General features: G+C 39.5%; 1 protein-coding gene across 6 annotated transcripts in view; it reads left to right on the forward strand.

The window, feature by feature from the left end:
- Btbd9 (BTB domain containing 9) overlaps window positions 1–22,494 on the forward strand; it is a 397,758-nt gene that overhangs the window by 293,950 nt on the left and 81,314 nt on the right. The gene's annotated exons all lie outside the window — the stretch shown is intronic.

Raw genomic sequence — 22,494 nt, forward strand, 5'->3', positions numbered from 1 at the left:
ACTAATGCTGCTTGCTAGTTCCCCAGACACCTTAGGGAGAGGGAGTTGATGCTGGGTTTCTTCATGATTTCAAACTGTTAAATTTCTTCATTTAAATTTACCCTTTTTCATCAAGGGTCACATCACAGGCTGAGTACCACAGGCAATAAATCAGAGATGGAGAAGCCTAGTGTTCAGACTGCAGGCTAGATGAACTCACCTGGTGTTTAGGAAGGGGGAAGAGACCAGTCACAGCCAGTCTCCACAAGCTACCAGTACAAATAAACCTCTGTCAAATCACAAACAACATTTTCCTTCCTTTTTCTCAGCTGCATGCATCGACTAAAGTACTCATCAGCCATCTATTTAATAAGCTATTCTAGAATTTTTGTTATAGATGATGTGAAATGTATCTGTATATTCCTATTATAATCTATCTCTTTTCAGTTTAAAAATCTGGAAAACAGTTGTCCTTCTTTTGTCTTCCTGCACTCCTTATAGTCCCTACAATTTCTTGAAGATTACCAATCGTGTCTCTGAGATTACATCTGCAATTTCTTTCAGCAGGCTTAGGGTGTAACTCATCTAAGCCAGGAGACTTGAAATCATTTAAATTGACTAGATACTGTTTTTCGCTCACTTCACCTATTTGGGACTTCAATTTTCTCTTTATTATGTTTGTTCTGCCATTTCTAATTTGAAGACCAGTCTTCTTGCCAATGAAGATTGAAGCAAATAGGCAGCTTAGTAGCTCTACCCACTCTCTATTAATGTTCTCTGGATTCCATTCACTGACCTGGTACTCCATGTCCCTCGCCCCACTCTAACACTGTTCCATGCACATTAATATAATAATTAATAATTCCATTATCCCTCTTCTTCCCACTCAAATTTTCTCATGCTAAGAATCCCCATCTTATTCAGTGGCCTGAGCCAAAAATATGAGGCCCTTTCTAAATTCCCTCCTCTCCTTCCCCTCTCCCTCGATACCCTGAGGTCAACTCTGAAGTTCTGGTAGTACTGCCTCCTAGACACCTCATAAACTTATCACTCTCTTCCATCCCAGCCATTATTCTCCCTGTCCGTGCCTTTGAAGCTCCACCTCTCAAAAGCTGGGGTGTGGCTCAGGTGGTAGAGCATCTGCCACTTGCCTAACAAGCATAAAACCCTAAGTTCTGACTGCAGTACCCACCAAAAATAAAAAAGGCAGAGTTAGCCCAAGTACTTCCCCGCATAACCTGACCTTCAGACCTTCTCTTCCCCAACCCATCCCTCACTTGGCCACACCCTCCCTAAGAGGAGTCTTGGCTACTGTTTGCCTTTAAGCAGAAAGTTCAGACTGAAGCATGTAACACTCTAACTTACCACCCATCCCTACCTGGGCTGCATCTCAGCCTATCCAGCTAGTTGGTTTTGCACATGCCCTCTTACCCCTGTGCCTTCAAATCTTTGATCATGCTGTTCTCATTGCTTGCACTGCTTGCTACCTTCTCATTACTCTCTTTATATTTAGATCGTTCTTATTCCGCCTTCCAGGCTCCAGACTTTGGGAATGCTTCACTAGCCTTTCATCATCTCCTGGGCTTACTGAGACACTTTCTTCAACCACCCCAACATTTTATAGAGAACTCTGGTCACAGCATTTGTCTATAATTGTTTACTCGTTGACTCCTCCCAACCTCACCTGGTATATAAAGCTAGTGGCAATTCAGAATAAGTTTTCCTTTACAGGCCAAATGTGCCAATGAGGTAGTCTCTCAAAGCAGAAGGGGGGGGAATTATAGCAGCTAGAGTAGGAAATCTACAATTTTAGATCCAACAGGGACCTCCTGAAGTTGTTGCCAGGGTGACAACTCAAATGGATAGAAACACACAGACCACCTTGGCTACTAGCTCTACCAAAGAATCAGAAATGTTGAATTTGACTGCAGAGAAATGTGTCTTTGGGCTTCAGAAAAGAGACAACAGGCACACTTGCTTTTCTTTAAATATGGAATGAAAATGGTTCCCCCAAACAATTTTTCTTTTTCTGACTTAGGAAATGATGAGCAGGCACACAGCTAAAGGCAGGATTGTGTATCACAGCACAGTATGAAGCCTCCAACTTCTGTAAGCCCAGCTATTGTTTTTTTCAGTAAGAAAATCCATGCATCTGAAGCTCTGTATAACTAGCTGAGTGTTCAGAGAGACACGTCTCTGTGAAACTAACATTATGTTGTCAGGAACTGCATTTGCCTCTTCTGTGACATTATTAAGAGGAAAGAGGGAGTGATTTCCTAGCCAACCAATGCCTGTGGCTGATGCTGGATATCTTGGCAGGCTGTGGTTAGCAGCAGCTGATGTGTCTAGATAGACATTTATTGATATGAAACTAGATCAGTGGCACCTCTTCATGGGGATGGGTAATTGACCAATGACAGGTTGATTAGTCAGTGACATTTGACCCACAGCTTCTGTTGCTTGTGATGACTGACTTACTTTCCTAGTCACTGTATCTGCAGCAGCCCAGTGATTCAGAATCAACACCTACAGGGCAAGCATTACCAAGCCAATGCTCACTCTCCCCAGCTAGCCAGGCTGAGAGCTGGAAATCTAGAAATTCTCTCCTACCCCATTAAGGTGGGATGTGACATGGTACTTAGGCAGTAAAAATTTAGGTTTCTTTGGAGTCAATGACTTCCCAGGTAGAAATCTCAAGAATGAATTATCTTGATCATTGTGTTCTTTATTCCTAAAAGAGAACATCATTGTTTTATGGATTCAATTTATTTTGTTTTACTTTTTTCATCTACAGAAACCATTTCTTCCTTTCCTGATAGCTTGCCCAGTGTCTGGGTAGGCAAGCAGAACTTTTTTCCTGGCAGAAAGTACTTGGACCAAGCCATGGTCAACAGGAGCCCAATCCCCCTAATGTGTCTGGTACCAATACCCTGTGGCATCCTGGAGAGGATAGCTTTAAATAACATCTCTAAACATCTCTCTGTCCCTTTGTTTCTTTCACTTACCCCATAAACATTTACTAAGCTTTTTACTCTGTGCCAGGTAGTGTTGTAGACAGTGGGGGTGCAGCATTGAAAAATAAACATTGGTGGTCTCATGGAACTGACATTCTAGTATGGGTGAGGACATAAATAGTAGACACTTTTGCAGTATGTGAGATATTTGAGGTGCTGTAGGAAAATGAGGGAAGAAGATGAGGGACAGTGCTGTTTTAGGATGGGTGGTCAGAGAAGGTTCACAGGAAAGGGTGACAAGTGAGCAGAGTTGAAGGGTGGGAAGAGCAAGTCTCCTGAGGACCCAGGGGTGAGCACCACAGACAGAGTACCAAGGCATCTGGTGCACTGCAGGAAGAGGAGAGACAGGGATAGAAGGCCCACATGCCTTTAGAAATCACCTTCTCTACTCCTGGCCTAACTTGCTCCAGCCAGTTCCTGGAAAAGCAAGAGCAAGAGGCCTCTAGTTCTTAGCATTTAACAAGAAATTCTCTCCCCCATCTTTTGTATCTATTTCTCTTTCCTAAGGCAGTGTAACTGGAAAATAAAGGAATTTGTCTTTGTTGCTACGTTTGTAGACACAACAAAAATTTATTCATTTTATTTTAGAGAAAATGAGAAATTACCTGGAATGTTCCTTAAAAGTGGGTAATTGAGTAGTAATTATATCAGTCCCATGCCATTGTAAAAAACATTTAAAGTTTAAATAACAAGAACTCTTCAGAGGCCTGACCACATCTACCTAATGTCTTAATTTATAGTTCCTCTGTTGCCTTAGTTTAAGGCTTATTATCTTTCTACTTGCTAGTCTGATAGTCCTGTTATAAGTGTTTTTCAGACTACTATGAGAAATCAAATACGCTATGCATTAAGTACACCTATTGCCCACTCTTTTTCAGCTAATAAATGAGAGCACTTTGTTGAAACTCTAATTATAAGATAGTCAGTTAAATTAACAGTTTTTCCATTAGCTTGAAAATAATGGTTTTGTAATTGATATGTGCAACAGTGTAAGTAAAATACTCATGATGCCTTCAGAAACAAACCTAATTGTAAGTAAACAGGCTGCCCAGAACTCTGATGGTGCCAGTGGAGGCAGCCAAATAAACCAGAGTCTCTGTAGACGTTAGGAGGATTAAGGAGTTAATGACACAAAAATATTTTGAGTTCCTCAGTTGTAATATATGTAAATCCAATATAAATGCAGTATGTTAGGACAAAATGGGACTATCCAAAGTCTGTTCTTTTTAAATGTTTTGGTTAGTATGTAACAGTTGTCCAAGGGATTCCCGTGTGACATTGCCACATACATGTGTAACATGCCCCACTTAGGTTCACCCCTCAGTTATTCTCCCTCTCCCCTCTACTGTCTTAAAATTACTTTGACAGGTTTCAGCGTTCTATGTTCATACATGCATAGAAAATACATCCACCATATTCACCTCCTTGACCCTCTTCATTTACTCTCCCCTTCCCCCTAGTACCATACCTTTAGCATGACCTGTTTTACATTCCTGTCCTTCATTGTTTAAGTCTCTGTTCATTGTTCATTGTTTGCCTTGGTATTTTACCTATAAATGTACTTTACTTGAAAAAGTCTAACCCCCTGTATTACTCTTTCTTACCCTTTCCCCTACCCTGTATCATTCAACAGTTTTCAATGCGTTTCATTGTGTCTTGTTCCCACACAGATGTGAAGTGTTTCAATATTATTCACTTCCTATCATTCTTTTCTTCTTTTCCTCCTCCCTTAGTCTCCTCTAACAGCCCTACTACTGGAAACATGTTCTGATATATGTGTATATATGATAATGCTTGTATTTGTATTCATATCTATCTTCCACATATGAGAGAAAACATGTTACCTTTGGCTTTCTTGATGAGTATTCATAATTTCTTTAGTCTGTGGGGATGAAACTTCTATTTTACAGTAGGAAAAATACAATTCTACCACTTAGAAAAGATAATTTGGCACAGAATGGCTAAACCACAAATCAGCTTATGTTTTATAGTTATTAGACATAGATAAAAAGAAATGAGCAAGTGATCCTTTAAAACAAAAAAGTATTACATATGCCACTGTGGTCTTATTTATCTCTGCCCATTATTCTTTTTCAGTGAACTGTCGGGTCCTTACTGGGTTCAACTCTCTTTTTACTATTGTATGGCTACAGCCAACTGTAGATTACCTATTCAGTTTGTAAATTACCAAGGCCCCTTTTTGACTGCTGTTTTATTTTCTTCCTTCTCCTTACCATTCTGCCAAACTATTGCTAGTCCATTTCCTTTGCAAAGGATAGGCATAGAAAAAAAGAGGAATGGCAGACTTTTTTTCTTTTTTGATGCACTGGAGTTTGAACTTGAGCCATTCCACCAGCCCTTTTTTGTGATGGGTTCTTTTTGAGATAGGATCTTGAAAACTATTTGCTGCCAGCCTCCTGATCTCTGCCTCCTGAGTAGCTAGGATTATAAGTGTGAGCCACTGAAGCCCGACTTGTTTCTTGCTCAAATAGCACTAAATAAAGGCTTAATCAATAAGGGTGTGGTGAGGAATTGAAGTGAATGACTCAAATAATGATTGATAATTATTTGATATATTTGATATAGTCTACATCTGTGCTGCCTTCCATCTCTAGTAGGACCACTGATAATCTCAAATTGAAGGTAGTGATTTTTTTTTTTTAATACTGTGATGAACTTGGGTGTCTGAAACAGATTCCAAGACCTAGTATGGTACTGTGTGCTGTGAGTACTCAATAAACACTCATTGACTGAACTGACAGCACTGTGTGTTAGTGCAACTAAAGGTAGTGCTATCTGTCAACTAAATTGGACATAATATTTGCTCAGTGTGTCTGATCTAAGTGTATGTGAGCAAACTGCTAAAGATCTGGCACCCCAACAAATGACTGAGATGAAGCTGTGGAGTTAGATGCTGACATTAACACAGGTAAGGATGCTTGCCCCCCCCCCTTCTGTTCTGCTTCCATTTCATTCCATCTGAGTGCTGCACAGGCAAGCAGCACATCTATTTACATTAAGACAGCCTTTGCAACCTAGAGAGCTAGAAATTTCCTTTTTATAGTCTGAAGAATACAACAAGCATCTAAATATATGACTCCTCTGCCTTGGATTAAGATTGCCTATAATTCTAGCTGAAATTGGAAAGATATTTTACAAAATTTACTTCTTATCAGTCATGCTGGGCATCATCTGTCACATCCTGAACTCAGGAGTTCTTCCCTGTCTCGCTGATTCGTGATTTATTTATGAAGTGTTGTTTCTTTCTGAGCCACTGTGCATCACACTGAAGTCTTCTCTTACCACCCTCAGACTTCAGAGTTCTGCTTTCCAGAAAAATCGCAGAATGAGGAATTGTATCTGTAGTTTCCAGTAGATGCTGGAGTATGAACTGTGTGAACACAGAAATCCTGAAGCCTGGAAACCAATGGCTGAGTTTGGGGGACATGGTAAAAAGGCCTCAGCCAATTTCATCCTAGAGAAATTTCAAGACCAAAAAGTATTGCTATGGCAACTAAGTTGTATGTGAAAAACATAGAGGGAAGCTAGAATTCAGATGTGCTTTGGAAAAACTGGAAAAGTTAAACACCCCCCCCCAAAATGTTTTTGTGTGTGTGATTTACCTCCCATGTCAGCCATTTATTTGTCTTGAGTGATGGGGGAACTTGACAACTAGTCATCATAAAATATCGCTGGAAACATGAAAAGAAAAATCCTTTTAGTTTTCAAATATGAATCCACCAAGAAGACATTTTTACAGAGGATTCAACCCCATTTGGCCCAGCATTTCATGTACAAACTTATGTTTAGTAATTACCCAGGATTGTTATTTGAGGTCCCTCTAAAACAGTCAGTTCTTAATCATTTTAAAAACCAGGAGCATTCATTCCTTTTAAAAGATCAAATGAGTAGAACATGTCAGGCTCTGGCCCCCAGAAAATCCCTTCTGTGGTCTTGCGTTTTGACAGATGCTGTGCACATTCCCACCCCAGGATGGACTACAAAGGGTCGCAGAACTGTGGCTGCTCTCATGATGGCTAACAAAAGCATAGAACTTTCAGTAAATTGATGGAGATTTCTACAAATTTAGCAGACCAAATTGTTTCAATGAATCTTTTGAGTGTTAAGTAAATAAAGCTACTCTGAAAGCTGATAGTCATGGCCACTTAAGATTAATGTTTGAATTTATCCAAATCAATAATCTACCTTGAAAATCTTCACATTTCCCAGGTACTCTGAAATCAGAGACTTCACACGCACACGCACGCACATGCACACCCAGGAGCCCAAATTCGTTTTCTTAAGGTGGTTTTTGGTGTCTTAATAGCTCCTGATGTCAGAGCACACCTCTCTCTCTCTCTCTCTCTCTCTCTCTCTCTCTCTCTCTCTCTCTCCCCTCTCTTATCCCCCTTTCCCTCCCTCATTCCTCCCTTCCTCTTTCCTTCCCTCTCCCTCAGCTTTGCCCTTTGTAAACTAAAAACCACAGAGGCACTTGACCAAAACATTCTTGTTTATCTAGCTAAGAAATAAACAGAAACATTGAGACCAGTACAGTCTTCCATCTCCTTTTCTTGTCTCACCCCTCTATCCACCTTCTCCTGGGAATAACAATTAATGATGATGAGCTGGCTGGTGCCCCTCAAGGACTCCTTCGGCAATTCTCCTGGACACTCTGGGCTTAACTCTTGCTGAGGAATCATTTATTTTCTGCTGCATGGCCTCTTTCTGTGATATATTAGATTCAGTATAAGAGGTATTGGTAACATAAATAAACGCATAGTGTGCTTTTACTTCTCCCTGAATCTTCTTTCCTTGCTGCCATTAAGACCTAATTATACTGATTCTCTTTCTTCCTTCTGAAACCATGCCCCTCAATGACGACAGAATTGCAACATGATTCTTTTACTGTAACCAATGATCTGCCAAGATGGTTTAGATTTTTCCATACAGTTTCATGTTTAGAAATAGCTAGTGGTTCTCTCGGTTGGCATGTCTTTTAGTAGTTCTCAAGCTAATGTTCATGTAGTAGATGAAGAACCCAGAGCTTCTCTTTCTCTCCACAGTGAGCATAGGGAACCAACCAGTACTAGAACTCTGTTACACTATTTTACACAGCCTCCTGTGACCCTAAAAGAAAATGACAGAAGGCTTTTCATCCTCTGGTCCAGCCCACTCTTCTTTCCTAAGGCTCTAAGTTACAGAAATTCTTGTTAAATGTTGCAACTACTTGACATTTATTTTTATTACTAGCACCCATTGGCTCTAAAGGAGCTTGCATTTGGGTTGCATTTGGCTGCAAATAACAGAAAATCTCACTGAGAAAGACTTCTAAAATGTCTTTTAAATTTTGGTTTGGTTTGCCTTTCTTTGTTTTGGTGTCACATAACAAAAATTCTGTAGGTGTGTGGTTCTTCAATTCAGTGAGCTATGCAATTTTCTTGTTCTTTTCCACAATGTATTTTTGACCCAGAGAAACAAGATGACTGGTTGGCCTTAATTACCACGAATGTGTTTAGGCAGGAGGATGGAGAATGGCAAAGGAATAAAAGGATAAGAGTCCTACCAGCCAAGTCTGTCCCTTTTCATAAGGAAAAGCCAAAGCTTTGTTTGAAGTTCAACCCAGCTGATTTCCCCTTACAATTATTGTGTGGCACTTTGTCATGTAGCCAGCACTGACAGGTTGGCTAAGAAATTGAGGGCCATGTTAGTGGGTTGGCTCACCTGGTGAGCAGCTCTGCCACAGAGGCTTGCCTTGTGCTAGACATGTCACATCTACTTTGGAATTTTTACACATCTTCATATTTCATGTGTTTTGTTATTTTTTTTAAGAAACAGCTGTATTGAGATGAAGTTCACAGACCACACAATTCACCTGTTTAAAATAAACAATTCAGTGGGGGCTCTCTTTCCCATTTATTTTTTAGTGCAGATGATGGGACCCAGGGCCTCAAGCCTGCTAGGTGAGATCTGTACCACTGAGCTATCCCCTCACTCCACTGCACCTTCCATTTTATTTATTTATTTATTTATGAAAGATGGGGGGAGTGTTCTCATTTCATAGCCCAGAGTAGCTCTGTGATAATTCTGCCTCTGACTCCTATTGCTGGGATTGCAAGCATGCACTGTCATGTCTGGCTCTATTTATTTTTAAAAGCTATTCTTTGAGCCCACAGCTCCTGGATATTTCTAAAACAGCATTGTAATAGTTGTGTTTTATATTATTTTCAACATCAAAACTGTAAATTAAAAAAAATTGTTTACTGCACAATTCTGATCCAAAATGAGAGGTAATACTGATTATATGTGTTTGATTTCTTATTCATGAATTTTACTTCTTAAGAAAAAACTATAAACTTCAGTTGCAGGTATTTAATCTGGTTTTCTGTAATTGATCTCCTGTATTTTATCAGCATAGTGATAAATCATGCACATAATGAAATTTAGGAGGCAGGCAAAATCCCAAGTACTTCTTGATTGATCAAAAGGAGAATAGGGGCAGGGGTGGTGGCTCAGTGGTGGAACATTTGCCTAGTATGTACCATGTACTAGGTTCCGTCCTAACACTGCCCAAAAAATAAATAAATAAATAAATGACAACCAGAGAGAGAAAATACATTTTATTTGGTGTGTGGTTTCACTATTATAAGTATATTTTATCATGTATGATTTTTTTAAATTGAAAATTCATATGGAAATCTGTAAACCAGACATACTTGATCCACAGAGCATCTGTTTACCTAACCAGTTTACAGAGAGTTGACTGTTGTTTTCTGGTGGCACTGGGGTTTGAGCTCAGGGCTTCTCACCTGCACATTAGGTGTTCTACTGCCTTAGCCACACCTCCAGTACGAGAATTGACTTTCTTATGCACACAGAAAAGTCTAGTGTCTTTGCTGAATATTCATGTATCTTGTAGTGGTAGATTAATTATGACAACAAGTCTCCAGAAATAACATTTCATTGTTTAAATCTGGAGTTTAAAAAGTCATGGGGAGATTCCAAGATGGTGGCTAGAGGGAGAAAGAAGAAAGCATGTTTCCTGAAGTAAAATCTTGGAGAGATGCTGGAGATACACCTTACAGGAAAAACCACCGAGAAGAGGCAAAACTTTGACTCCTCCACACCCCCAGCCCTTGCGTAGCATCTCCACTTCACGTTAAACGGAGAAACGAGGGTTCCAGTGCTGCTGCCAGAAGCCAGCTACCAGACAGCTTGGGAAGATGCAGACTACAAGGTGAGCTAAGTGGCACACAGTACTCCCACAGACAGCCCTGGGCCAGATCAGCATAGCCCCCAGGACAGACCAACCCCCACCCAGGGAAAAAAGAAAAAAAAACTGAATAATAAGCAATAACAACAAAAAAGACACATAGCAAAGGGGACGGGGCGCCCTCAGTGCCAAAGAAGGAGGGAGGGGCAATCCCTCACGGAACTGTAAATAAACAAGCCGGCCGGAGAAGGCAGGAGCAGCAGCACACGCCCAGCAACCAGGAGCGGGAAGCTTGTAAAAGTGGCAGTGGAAGGAAAACTCCACAGGAGAGGGGGCAGACCCACTTCCCATGTGAACTGTAAATAAACACGCCAGCCTGAGAAAGCTGGTGCAGTGTCACCTCCCCCAGTGTGCTTGGAAAGGGGAAAGCTTGTAGCAGTGGTGGTTGCTCCCAGAAGAACTCCAAGTAAACAAAGCCTGAGGAGCTAGGTAAGTGTTAAGCTCACTCCTGAGATCTGCATAAAAAAAAGCCTCCAGCAACAGTGGCTGACAGCAGCAGGCAGGTGAGCCACAGCCACAGATAGCCATTCACAGAACTGTCTCCAGACTCTTTTTTTTTTCTCCCCTACTTTTGATGAGACAACAACCAAACTACACCTGCATGCTGAAAAATTACTGAAACTGCATTGCATTGGAACTTGGGATACTTTATAGTGTTTTTTTTTGTTTTCTGTTTTATGGTTTCTTTCCCCTTTGATGAGACGACGACAGAACTACTTCTGAGACACCATCTCCAGGATTGGAGGCTGAGGGATTAACACCAAAATTATTAAGACTGACTTTATTGCATTTGAACTTGGAGATTTTTTTTTTATTTTCTTCTCAATCTCTCTTTGTCTCTTTAATGCCTGTCTAGTTTACTGTTGATTAGTACACTATCTCTCCCTGTTTATATCTTTGAAACTTTTTTGTTTGTTTGTTTTGTTTTCCTTGTTTGTTTGTTTTTCCCTCTTTCTTTAACTTCTTTGCTTTCCATCTCCTCTCACCCTTCCATTCTAAATATCATCATTGTTATTATTACAAGCTAGAAAATACTTAATTGCACACAGTACAGGGATAATAACAACACCAAGGGCAATGACGGGAAGACAAAAAACAGGGAAACCAGATCCCCATAGCAAAAAATTAGTACAGGAACCAGAGGGAAATGAAGAAAACAGATACTCAGATCCAGACTCCAACAAAATGAAGATAAACTATGCCAAAGAACCCAATGAAGCCCACAAGAATAATTTAAAAGAAGACATACTACAGGTACTCAATGAGAATTTTATAGAGAAGATAGTGGATATGGTCAACCAAAATGTACAGGAGACACTCCAGAAATTCCAACACAACAAAAATAAAGAATTTGAAAAAGCACAAGAAGAAATTAAAGAAACCATAGAAGCACTGTATAAACACCAAAGTGAAACAAAGAACAACATCAATAAAGAGATAAATGAACTCAGGTTGAAAATAGACAACATTAAAGAGGAAACGACTCAGGATATGGAAAACCTCAGAAAAAAGAATGAAACAGAATTGCAAAACAAAATGGAAGGCCAATCCAGCAGAAAAGAACAAACAGAAGACAGAATCTCAGAACTTGAAGATGCAATGGTAATTAAAGGAAAAACCGAAGAACTATTAGTTAAACAACTAAAGACCTGTGAAAAGAAAATACAAGAACTCACTAACTCCATCAAAAGACCAAACCTGAGAATCATGGCATTGAAGAAGAGAAGAGGTGCAAGCAAAGGGAAAGTGTAATATATTCAACAAAATAATAACAGAAAATTTCCCAAATCTAGAGAAATCTATTCCCATACAGATGCAAGAGGCCTCCAGAACACCAAACAGACCAGACCAAAATAGATCTACCCCACAGCATATTATCATTAAAACAACAAATACAGAGACCCGAGAAAGAATACTGAAGGCTGTAAGAGAGAAAAAACAAATAACATACAAAGGCAAGCCCATCAAAATCACAGCAGACTTCTCAACAGAAACATTAAAAGCAAGATGAGCTTGGGGTGAGATCTTCCGGGCACTGAATGAAAATAATTTCAACCCCAGGATACTCTACCCAGCAAAACTATCATTCAAAATAGATGGAGCAATAAAAGTCTTCCATGATGAGCAGAAACTAAAACAATACGTAACCACAAAGCCACCAATACAAAAGATTCTTCAAGGGATTCTACACACAGAAAATGAAGCCCAACATAACCATGAAAGGACAGGCAGCACCAAACTACAGGAAAAGAAAAAGCAAGAAAGTAGAGAGTAACCTCAGCTTAGGTACACACAATCAAACCTTCAAACAACTAAGACAACTACATGACAGGAATCACCATGTACCTACCAGTGCTAACACTTAATGTTTATGGACTTAATTCCCCCATCAAAAGGCACCATTTGGAGAAATGGATTAAAAAGGAAGATCCAACAATTTGTTGCTTACAGGAGACCCATCTCACTGACAGAAATAAGCATAGGCTCAGGATGAAAGGCTAGAAGAAGGTTTACCAAGCCAATGGCCCCCGAAAACAGGCAGGAGTAGCAATACTTATCTCTGACAAAGTAGACTTCAAACCTACATTGATCATTCGAGATAAAGAAGGACATTCCATACTAATAAAAGGGGAAATAGACCAAAAGGAAATAACAATTATCAACCTATATGCACCCAACATCAATGCACCCAATTTCATCAAACATACTCTGAAGGACCTAAAAGCATATCTCAACTCCAGCACAGTGGTTGTGTGAGACTTTAACACCCCATTATCATCAATAGATAAGTCATCCAAACAAAAAAATCAATAAATCCTAGATCTAAAATATACAATAGATCAAATGGACCTAGTTGATGTCTACAGAACATTTCATCCAACTTCTACACATTATACATTCTTTTCAGCAGCCCATGGAACCTTTTCCAAAATAGATCATATCCTAGGGCACAAAGCAAGCCTCAGCAAATATAAGAAAATAGAAATTATACCATGCATACTATCTGATCACAATGCAATAAAAGTAGAACTCAACAACAAAAGTAAAGACAAAAAACATGCAGACAGCTGGAAACTGAATAACTCATTGCTTAATGAACAATGGGTCATTGATGAAATAAAAGAAGAAATTAAAAAGTTCCTGGAAGTCAGTGAAAATGAAAACACAACCTACCGGAACCTATGGGTCACAGCAAAGGCAGTCCTCAGAGGAAAGTTTATAGTCGTGAGTGCATATATTAAAAAGACTGAAAGATCCCAAGTCAATGACCTAATGATACATCTCAAACTCCTAGAAAAACAAGAACAAGCAAATCCCAAAACAAATAGAAGAGAAATAATAAAAATAAGAACTGAAATCAATGAAATAGAAACCAAAAAAAAACCAAACAAAGAATTAATGAAACAAAAAGTTGGTTCTTTGAAAAAATAAACAAGATCGACAGACCCCTGGCAAACCTGAATAAAATGAGAAGAGAAAAAACCCACATTAGTAGAATCAGGAATGCAAAAGGGGAGATAACAACAAACACCATTGAAGTCCAGGAAATCATCAGAGACTACTTCGAGAACCTATATTCAAATAAATTCGAAAATCTTAAAAGGACAGATTTCTAGATACATATGATAATCCAAAACTGAACCAAGAGGAAATTAATCACCTGAGTAGATCTATAACACAAAATGAAATTGAAGCAGCAATCAAGAGTCTCCCCAAAAAGAAAAGTCAAGGACCTGATGGATTTTCTGCTGAATTCTATCAGACCTTTAAAGAAGAACTGATATGAACCCTCCTTAAACTGTTCCACGAAATAGAAAGGGAAGGAAAATCAGGCAAAGACACCTCCAAAAAGGAGAACTATAGGCCAATCTCCTTAATGAACGTTGATGCAGAAATCCTCAATAAAATAATGGCAAACTGAATTCAACAACACATGAAAAAGATCATTCACCATGACCAAGTAGCATTCATCCCAGGAATGCAGGGGTGGTTCAACATACAAAAATAAATAAACATAATAAACCATATTAACAGAAGCAAAGACAAAAACCACTTGATCATCTCAATAGATGCCGAATAAGCCTTTGATAAGATCCAACACCATTTCATGATAAAAGCTCTAAGAAAACTAGGAATAGAAGGAAAGTACCTCAACATTATAAAAGCTATATATGACACACCTACAGCCAGCATTATACTTAATGGAGAAAAGCTGAAACCATTCCCTCTAAAATAAGGAACTAGACAAGGATGCCCCCTGTCTCCACTCCTATTCAACATAGTACTGGAATTCCTAGCCAGAGCAATTAGGCAAGAAGAAGGAATAAAAGGAATACAAATAGGTAAAGAAACTGTCAAAATATCCCTGTTTGAGGATGACATGATCCTATACCTTAAAGACCCAAAAACCTCTACTCAAAAGCTCCTAGACACCATCAATAGCTATAGCAAGGTAACAGGATATAAAATCAACATAGAAAAGTCATTAGCATTTCTGTACACTAATAATGAACAAACTGAGAAAGAATATGTGAATACAATTCCATTTAAAGTAGCCTCCAAAAAAATCAAATACCTAGGTGTAAACCTAACAAGATGTGAAAGACCTCTATAAGGAAAACTATAAACTCCTGAAGAAAGACATTGAGGAAGACTATAGAAAGTGGAGAGATCTCCCATTCTCATGGATTGGTAGAATCAACATAGTAAAAATGTCTATACTCCCAAAAGTAATCTACAAGTTTAATGCAATTCCCATCAAAATTCCAATGACATTCATTAAGGAGATTGAAAAATCTACCATTAAATTTATATGGAAACACAAGAGGCCATGAATAGCCAAGGCAATACTCTGTCAAAAGAACAATGCTGGAGGTATCAGGATACCCGACTTCAAACTATATTACAAAACAATAACCATAAAAACAGCATGGTACTGGCACAAAAGCAGACATGAAGACCAGTGGAACAGAATAGAGGACCCAGATATGAAGCCACACAACTATAACCAACTTGTCTTTGACAAAGGCACTAAAAATATGTGATGGAGAAAAGACAGCCTCTTCAACAAAAACTGCTGGGAAAACTGGTTAGCAGTCTGCAAAAATCTGAAACTAGATCCATGTTTATCACCCTATACCAGTATTAACTCAAAATGGACCAAGGAATCTTAATATCAGACCCTAAACTCCAACGTTGGTACAGGAAAGAGTAGGAAATACAGTGGAATTAATAGGTATAGGCAAAAACTTTCTCAATGGAACCCCAGTAGCACAGCAACTAAGAGATAGCATAGATAAATGGGACTCCATAAAACTAAAATGCTTCTGCTCAACAAAAGAAATGGTCTCTAAACTGAGGAGACCACCCACAGAGTGGGAGAAAATATTTGCCAGCTACACATCAGACAAAGGACCGATAACCAGAATATATAGGGAACTCAAAAACCTAAATTCTCCCCAAATTAATGAACCAATAAAGAAATGGACAAGTGAACTAAACAGAACTTTCTCAAAAGAAGAAATTCAAATGGCCAAAAAACACATGAAAAAATGCTCACCATCTCTAGCAATAAAGGAAATGCCAATTAAAACCACGTTAAGATTCCACCTCACCCCTGTTAGAATAGCCATCATTAGCAACACCACCAACGACAGGTGTTGACGAGGATGTGGGGAAAAAGGAACCCCCTTACACTGCTGGTGGAAATATAAACTAGCACAACCACTCTGGAAAAAAATTTTGAGGCTACTTAAAAATGTAAACATTGATCTACCTTTGATCCAGCAATACCACTCTTGGGGATATACCCAAAAGAATGTGACGCAGGTTACTCCAGAGGCACCTGCACACCCGTGTTTACTGCAACACTATTCACAATAGCCAAGTTACGGAAACAGCCAAGATGCCCCACTACTGATGAATGAATTAAGAAAATTTGGTATTTATACCCAATGGAATTTTACGCAGTCATGAAGAAGAGTGAAATGTTATCATTCGCAAGTAAATGGATGGAACTGGAGAACATCATTCTGAGTGAGGTTAGCCTGGCCCAAAAGACCAAAAATTGTGTTCTCCCTCATATGCGGACATTAAATCAAGGGCAAACACAACAAGTGGATTGGACTTTGATCACATGATAAAGCAAGAGCACACAAGGGAGGTATGAGGATAGGTAAGACACCCAAAAAACTAGATAGCATTTGTTGCCCTCAATGCAGAGAAACTAAAGCAGATACCTTAAAAGCAGCTGAGGCCAATAGGAGAAGGGGACCAGGAACTAGAGAAAAGGGTAGTTCAATAAGAATTAACTTAGAAGGTAACACACATGAACAGGAAATAAATGTGAGTCAACTTCCTGTATAGCTATCCTTATCTCGACTAGCAAAAACCCTTGGTCCTTCCTATTATTGCTCATACTCTCTCTTCAACAAAATTAGAGATAAGGGCAAAATAGTTTCTGCGGGGTAGCGAGGGGGTGGGGGGAGAGGGAGGGGGCGGGGAATAAGAGAGGGGACAGGGGGAATGGGGGGAGAAATGACCCAAACATGTATGCACATATGAATAAAATAAAAATTAAAAAATTAAAAAAAGTCATGTCCACCTGCCCTGGAATAAAATGATTCATTTAAGAACTGTGAGTTTCAAAGGAGAAAAGATAGGGGCACTGACTCTAGTCTGTTCCTCCTCTAGCTTCTTGTATAATGGGTGGGGGTGGGGCGAGTTGTTCGTTCTGTTTATTTTGTTTTGTTTTTTATTAAATTGCAGTGAATGTGTCTGGCCTTTGGGCTTTTGAAACAAGAAGTACAATCAGTAGGAGGTTTATTAGGGCAATACCACAATTTTAAATCCTGGGAAAAGATGGTGAAATACACCATGATTTTCCTTCCATAATTTCTTGTGCCCATCTTCAGCATTTACCTTCTTTCCAAGAGAGATGCTGATTAGATTGGGAATGTGCAGGATTCAGAGTAGGCCATAGTTCAGTGGGAATCACTTTTGTTTCTCTTGTGTCCTACAGGGTCCTAAGTGGTAGGCCAGGACTGCTCTCTTAGCTCTCTTAAAAGGCGACTTTACTTCCCCTCACCTCCCCTAAGTGGTAAGCTTTGTGTTATTCTTTGTCTTACCCTTCTCTCACCTTGGAAACTCGTCCTTTTTTTTTTTAAGGGTAGGAAACTCAGTGCTAGGCAGGTGGGGTGTAGAGCAATATCTGTCCCAAATTCACTGTGTTTCCCTGGTACTAAAATGTGTATGGGGTTGATTGTTTCTTAAATTTTAGTGGAAGAATCAAGAATAAGTTTTGGGTGTTTAAGGGACAAAGTAAGCTTCCTCCTAGCTTGCTGTGGTTCGAAACTTCATTCATAACCAACTTGGGAATAGGAAGTGCTACCTGTTCTATGTCTTTTGTTTTAGGACTTTGAGCCATAAATTCTATTAACAATAACATGTTTCTTTGCTTCTTATTTGCTAGAACTTTCCTTGGCATATACTTAGCTCTGAAACTTTGTGAAGAGGCATATTCCATTTAATGCAGATCCTTGTCAGTTATTTTCATGAAATCTAACCTTTCCATGTTCATTTCTTCTGTGAGGTTAAAAAAAATAATAAAGTACATATAATCAAATGCTATCTTTATTTAGAAAGTTCATAGTAGCCCTATTAGAAATAGATAAAGCATTTTCTATAGAGAATTAGTGGTATCCAGATAAACAATATTGTATTGATAATGACCCTCCTAGTAAAATAGGAAAATGGTTTTGTTGTGATTGTGTTCACTACAGTGGTATTTTAGCTGTCCATGTTAGACTCAGAGACAAGTAGAGAATTTACAAGGATTAGTTGTCTCTGTCTGGGAAGAATCTTTTAAATAGAGTCATCCATATAAAATTAATTTTCTTAAGGATTTTAGTTCTATTAAAGTACCAAGTAAGTACTTTAAAGGTTTTTATCACTTCATGGTCATAGGCTCCCTTGGGCAGCTATCCTTTAAAATAGAATCACGATAGGCAGAGCTAGAGATGGCAAGGGAATAAGTCTGTACAAATCTGTTTTCTTCTGGTGACCAACAAACAACTCAGCACTGTCTACTTAATTAGTTAAGTCCATAGGGTGGTCTTCTGCTATAACTGATGTGTTACTTTTTTATTGCTGTCATATTAATTGCCCCATCAGTGCCTGTATAACTGTTTTTGGCATGTTGTTTGTGGACTTTAAGTGTCTCTGTAACTTCTTTACTTTACCCTACTACTTCTGTCCTCTTCAGTCAGGATCTGGAAGGTTGTGGCCAGTGACTGTCCTATTTGCTTGGCTTCAATCTAAATCCCAAGCACTTTATCAGTTCAGGAAATTAAGGAAGGTTTAGGAATGATTTTTATTTTAATTGGAGGGTTTTTTTTTCTTTTTTCATTTTGGTTCCATATCCTTTCTAGTTCTTCTGCTCTTAGGAGAAATGCCAGAAATTTTAGTAAAAGGTAAGCCAAGAATTGCCAGTACAATTGTCGCAGTAACAAAGATGGGAATGTGACAGTAGCAAAATCTAAAAACTCCATGTGGAATTTGCTACATAAAAATCTTTTGAAACATTCAATAGAACAAAGAGATTTTAGACATTTCTAGGTTAAGCTCAGCCTTAATTTAAACTATACCTCTGTTTCCTGCCTTGGTGCCATAACTCTTTACTATTCAGTGACACCAACTTTAGTTTTCTGTCTGTTCCTGAGGGTGGACTGATAGTAGATATTTTAGGCTTTGCAGGCTACATAGTCTCTGTTGTAAGAACTTAACTTTGTTTAGTGGGCATTGCTGTGTTCTAATAAACCTTTATGTACAAAAACAGAAATAGGATTACTAGTGCTTTATCTGTTCAGATACTTTGCTCACTGACATTCTTGGCCTACAAAGGTAAAAATGAAGAGTCAGGGAAGTTCATTTGCTTGTCACAGCTTCAGAAAATGTAAATAATTATACTTATAAGCCTGTTATTAAAGATACAAACGTTGACAGTCAGCATTTAGTTTGAAAACAAAATATATACCATGACCCAGTGCAGTGGTTTTCCTACTGTGTTATGTGGGGGAATGAGCCTTGTGGGCTGCCACAAAAAGGGACAAGAAATCCTGGCAGATGAGGCATCTCTCTGACTTCAATAGAGCAAGTTTTTTTGTTTTGTTTTGTTTTGTTTTGTTTTTGGTAGTGTTGGAGATTGAATCCAGAGCTTTGGACATACTAGGCAAGTGTTCTACCACTGAGCTACATCCCTAGCCCCCCTAGTTCTACTTTACCTGTTTTAGATTTTGAGGTTCTTCCATGATCTTTTTTGTAAAAGAGGTTCTGCTACTGAAGAATAGTTTTTTGATATATTGGTTTCCATTTTTTGCAATTGGTATATTACCTTTTATAATGGATATTTTAGAAGTACCAAAGGATTTATCATATATAATTTTGTAGTTAATTCTTTTTAAAGGACCCACAAGTAACCTAAAGTCAAGTCTATTTCCCTCTCTTCTACTCCCACCCCACACCCATTTAGCACATTAAAAGAGGCTATGATGGCAAAGAAAGTTAAAGACAGAATTGGGCTCCTGTCTTCCATTTGATGCCTCTGCTACTGGTATCACATTGTCTAGTAAGCCCTTTTCTCCACCATAAGTGTAAGCAGAGCCAGTGGTGCCCTCTGTGACCCACATGGGCTAAGAGGATAACTGGAAGCCTCACCACTGTTTTCTTCTTCCCTGGGGCTGCTAGGAGGCCCCTCTCCATCTCCAGAGTGCCCTAGGCTGTTAGAGTGCAGGCTGGGCAGTTCCAGCACTAACTCCTTGGTGATTGCCTCAGGGATGTTTCCCAGCCCTTGATACCTAAGTACTGATTGTTGGAACAGCCTCATGTGACTCTCAGACAGGGTGCTTTAGCCAGGTCCTGTTTTGCCCTCCAACATAAATCTTAATATTGGCTCCTGGGGGTTCAGTGCCAGAGTGGGGGGGATCCCAAGAAACTGAGAGCCCACTCAATTACTTGGGCATGGGTTCCTTCCCTGGCTTGTGAAAGTGCCTCAGCTTTTCTGTCTATACTTTCTGAATATGAGCCAGGACAGTGATTTGAGGTGTGTGCGGTGTGCATGTGTGTGTCAGTATAGGGTGTTCTCAGGGTATCCATGTGGATCCCATCAGCCAAAATAAGAAGAAAGTACAAGGGCGTCCATCAGGTAGGTTATGGGGCATAGGGGGATAACTGTTTGTTCTTCTTGATGAGGAAGAGTGAGCCAGCTGAACAAAAGCGACAGAGTTTAATTCACAGAGTGCAGTATTCTAATGAAGCCTCACGCTGTGCTTGAGTCAATGTGGCAAGGTCTAACTGCTGCAGAGCCTTCAATAAGAGTGATTTATTCATCTCTGCCTCCTTCACTCAGATTTCCTTCTTCCAGCCTCCTAATATCCATCACTGGAAAGCCTAGTTTCTGTATGGGAGTTTACCCTGATAGCTAGCCTGAAATACATTTTGAAGGATTAGTGTACATGGCATGGAGACTGGCCCCCCCGTGCCTGGTGCACTGTGGTGAATATTCATGCTGGCACCTGGAAGGGTTATTTCTAAAAAGGCAGCTCTTGCAGAATACATTCCGAAGAGGGAGTGCTTTTCTCTTATCTGACTATCCTTGGTCGAAACAAATGTAGGAGGGAGGGGACAGATACTCCACGATTCCAGTGAGTATTCATGAAACAGAAAATGCGTTCTCCCATCTTCTGCAGCAGTGGGGAGAACTGACACCCTCCCCTACCAGACTGTGACTGGACCTCCAGCTCTGTGAAGTGTAGTGTAGGCGCTTCTAGGGGAAAAAAAGAGAACTGTTCATTTAGCCTTTGGTCCTGTAACCCACACCAGTCTGGTTTAATTATGACTGTTTAGCAGCTAGGAAAGTTAGTTATTAATGTTCAGCTGAAAATGTTTGAATTAAAACTTGTGATCTCAGCTTTGAAGACCTGGATCAAGAAAACTGTACTGAGTGGCCAGTGATCAAATGAATTCTATTGAAAACCTTAATTAGCCACTTTTTTCCTCTGGCTGTTAAAAAATTACTTGAAATGTTGCTTATTTTCTAGCTTCTTGCCATTCTTCAAAAGATTTATCACATAGTGACATATTAAATTGATGAATTATCTTTTGTTGGTGAGAAATTATTGGCAGGATTTTCACCTGGTGAAGATGTTACTATTATTCTTCTTATTAATGTCTTTATTTTAATGTTAAATTGTACCACAAGGACAATTATGATTTATCAGACACCTCTGCCTTACCACAGAGGTGGCACTGGGATTTGAGCTCAGGACCTCACACTTGCTCTACAGGCTCTCTGCCACGTGGGCCACCACCAGCTGGACACTTCCCATACCTCCACCTTCAAGCAGAGTAATATGCTTACTCTTAAGTATTTAAATTGAGTTATATTGGTAACTTACTATGATTTTATTTTTATGTTTTAGAGGGTGGCAGTTTTCTTGTGAAACCTTCACAAAAGATTTCACAAAGGACATTCATCAGAAATGGGACATATGAGGACTGGGGGTGTTAGCTCAATGCTGGATTGCTTGCCTAGAAAAGAGGATGAAATTTTAAGACCAAGTAGATCTGACAGATAGACAGACTAACTGATTGTAATAGGCCCGACCAGAGTCACTGCCAGATCAGGGAGGTAGTGGGAGGAACTTGTTCAGGAGGAGAGAACCGGAAGCAGGAATGAGCAGCCTCCAGCACAGGTTATACTGAAGGGGAACCAGGGCCTGAAGTACATGGACAAGTATTTTAAAATTACTTTCAGCAAGAGCTCAAGACTTTGTAGAATGTGCCCGATGGGAAAAAGAAGGTAGTTCACAGCTGGAGCAAAGGTTGAAACCCACATCTGATTCAGGTGAAGAGGTCAGGCTGATGAGAAAGAGAAAGAGATGCAGGAAAGTACTCCTAGCTGTGTTAAGAGAGACCACAAAAGAGATTTGGTAAGACCAGTATTGGAGAGGACATGATTGAATAGGAAGAGTTTTGCCTTACAGTTTGCCCCTGCTGGAAAGTTCTCTTGCCTGTGGAAAGTTGAGCCTTTCCACCTTGTTTTGCCTTTGCATTCTCTCTCTCTATCACTGGGTTGAGAAAATACAAAGGCAGGCTGATAGCTAAATTGTGAGTTCTCCAAAGACACACATTCCTATGAAAACTTAACCCAAGGGAATAGAAAGGAGCTTATTA

Source organism: Castor canadensis, chromosome 8 (assembly GCF_047511655.1).
Source record: "Castor canadensis chromosome 8, mCasCan1.hap1v2, whole genome shotgun sequence".
Classification (NCBI taxonomy): Eukaryota; Metazoa; Chordata; class Mammalia; order Rodentia; family Castoridae; genus Castor; species Castor canadensis.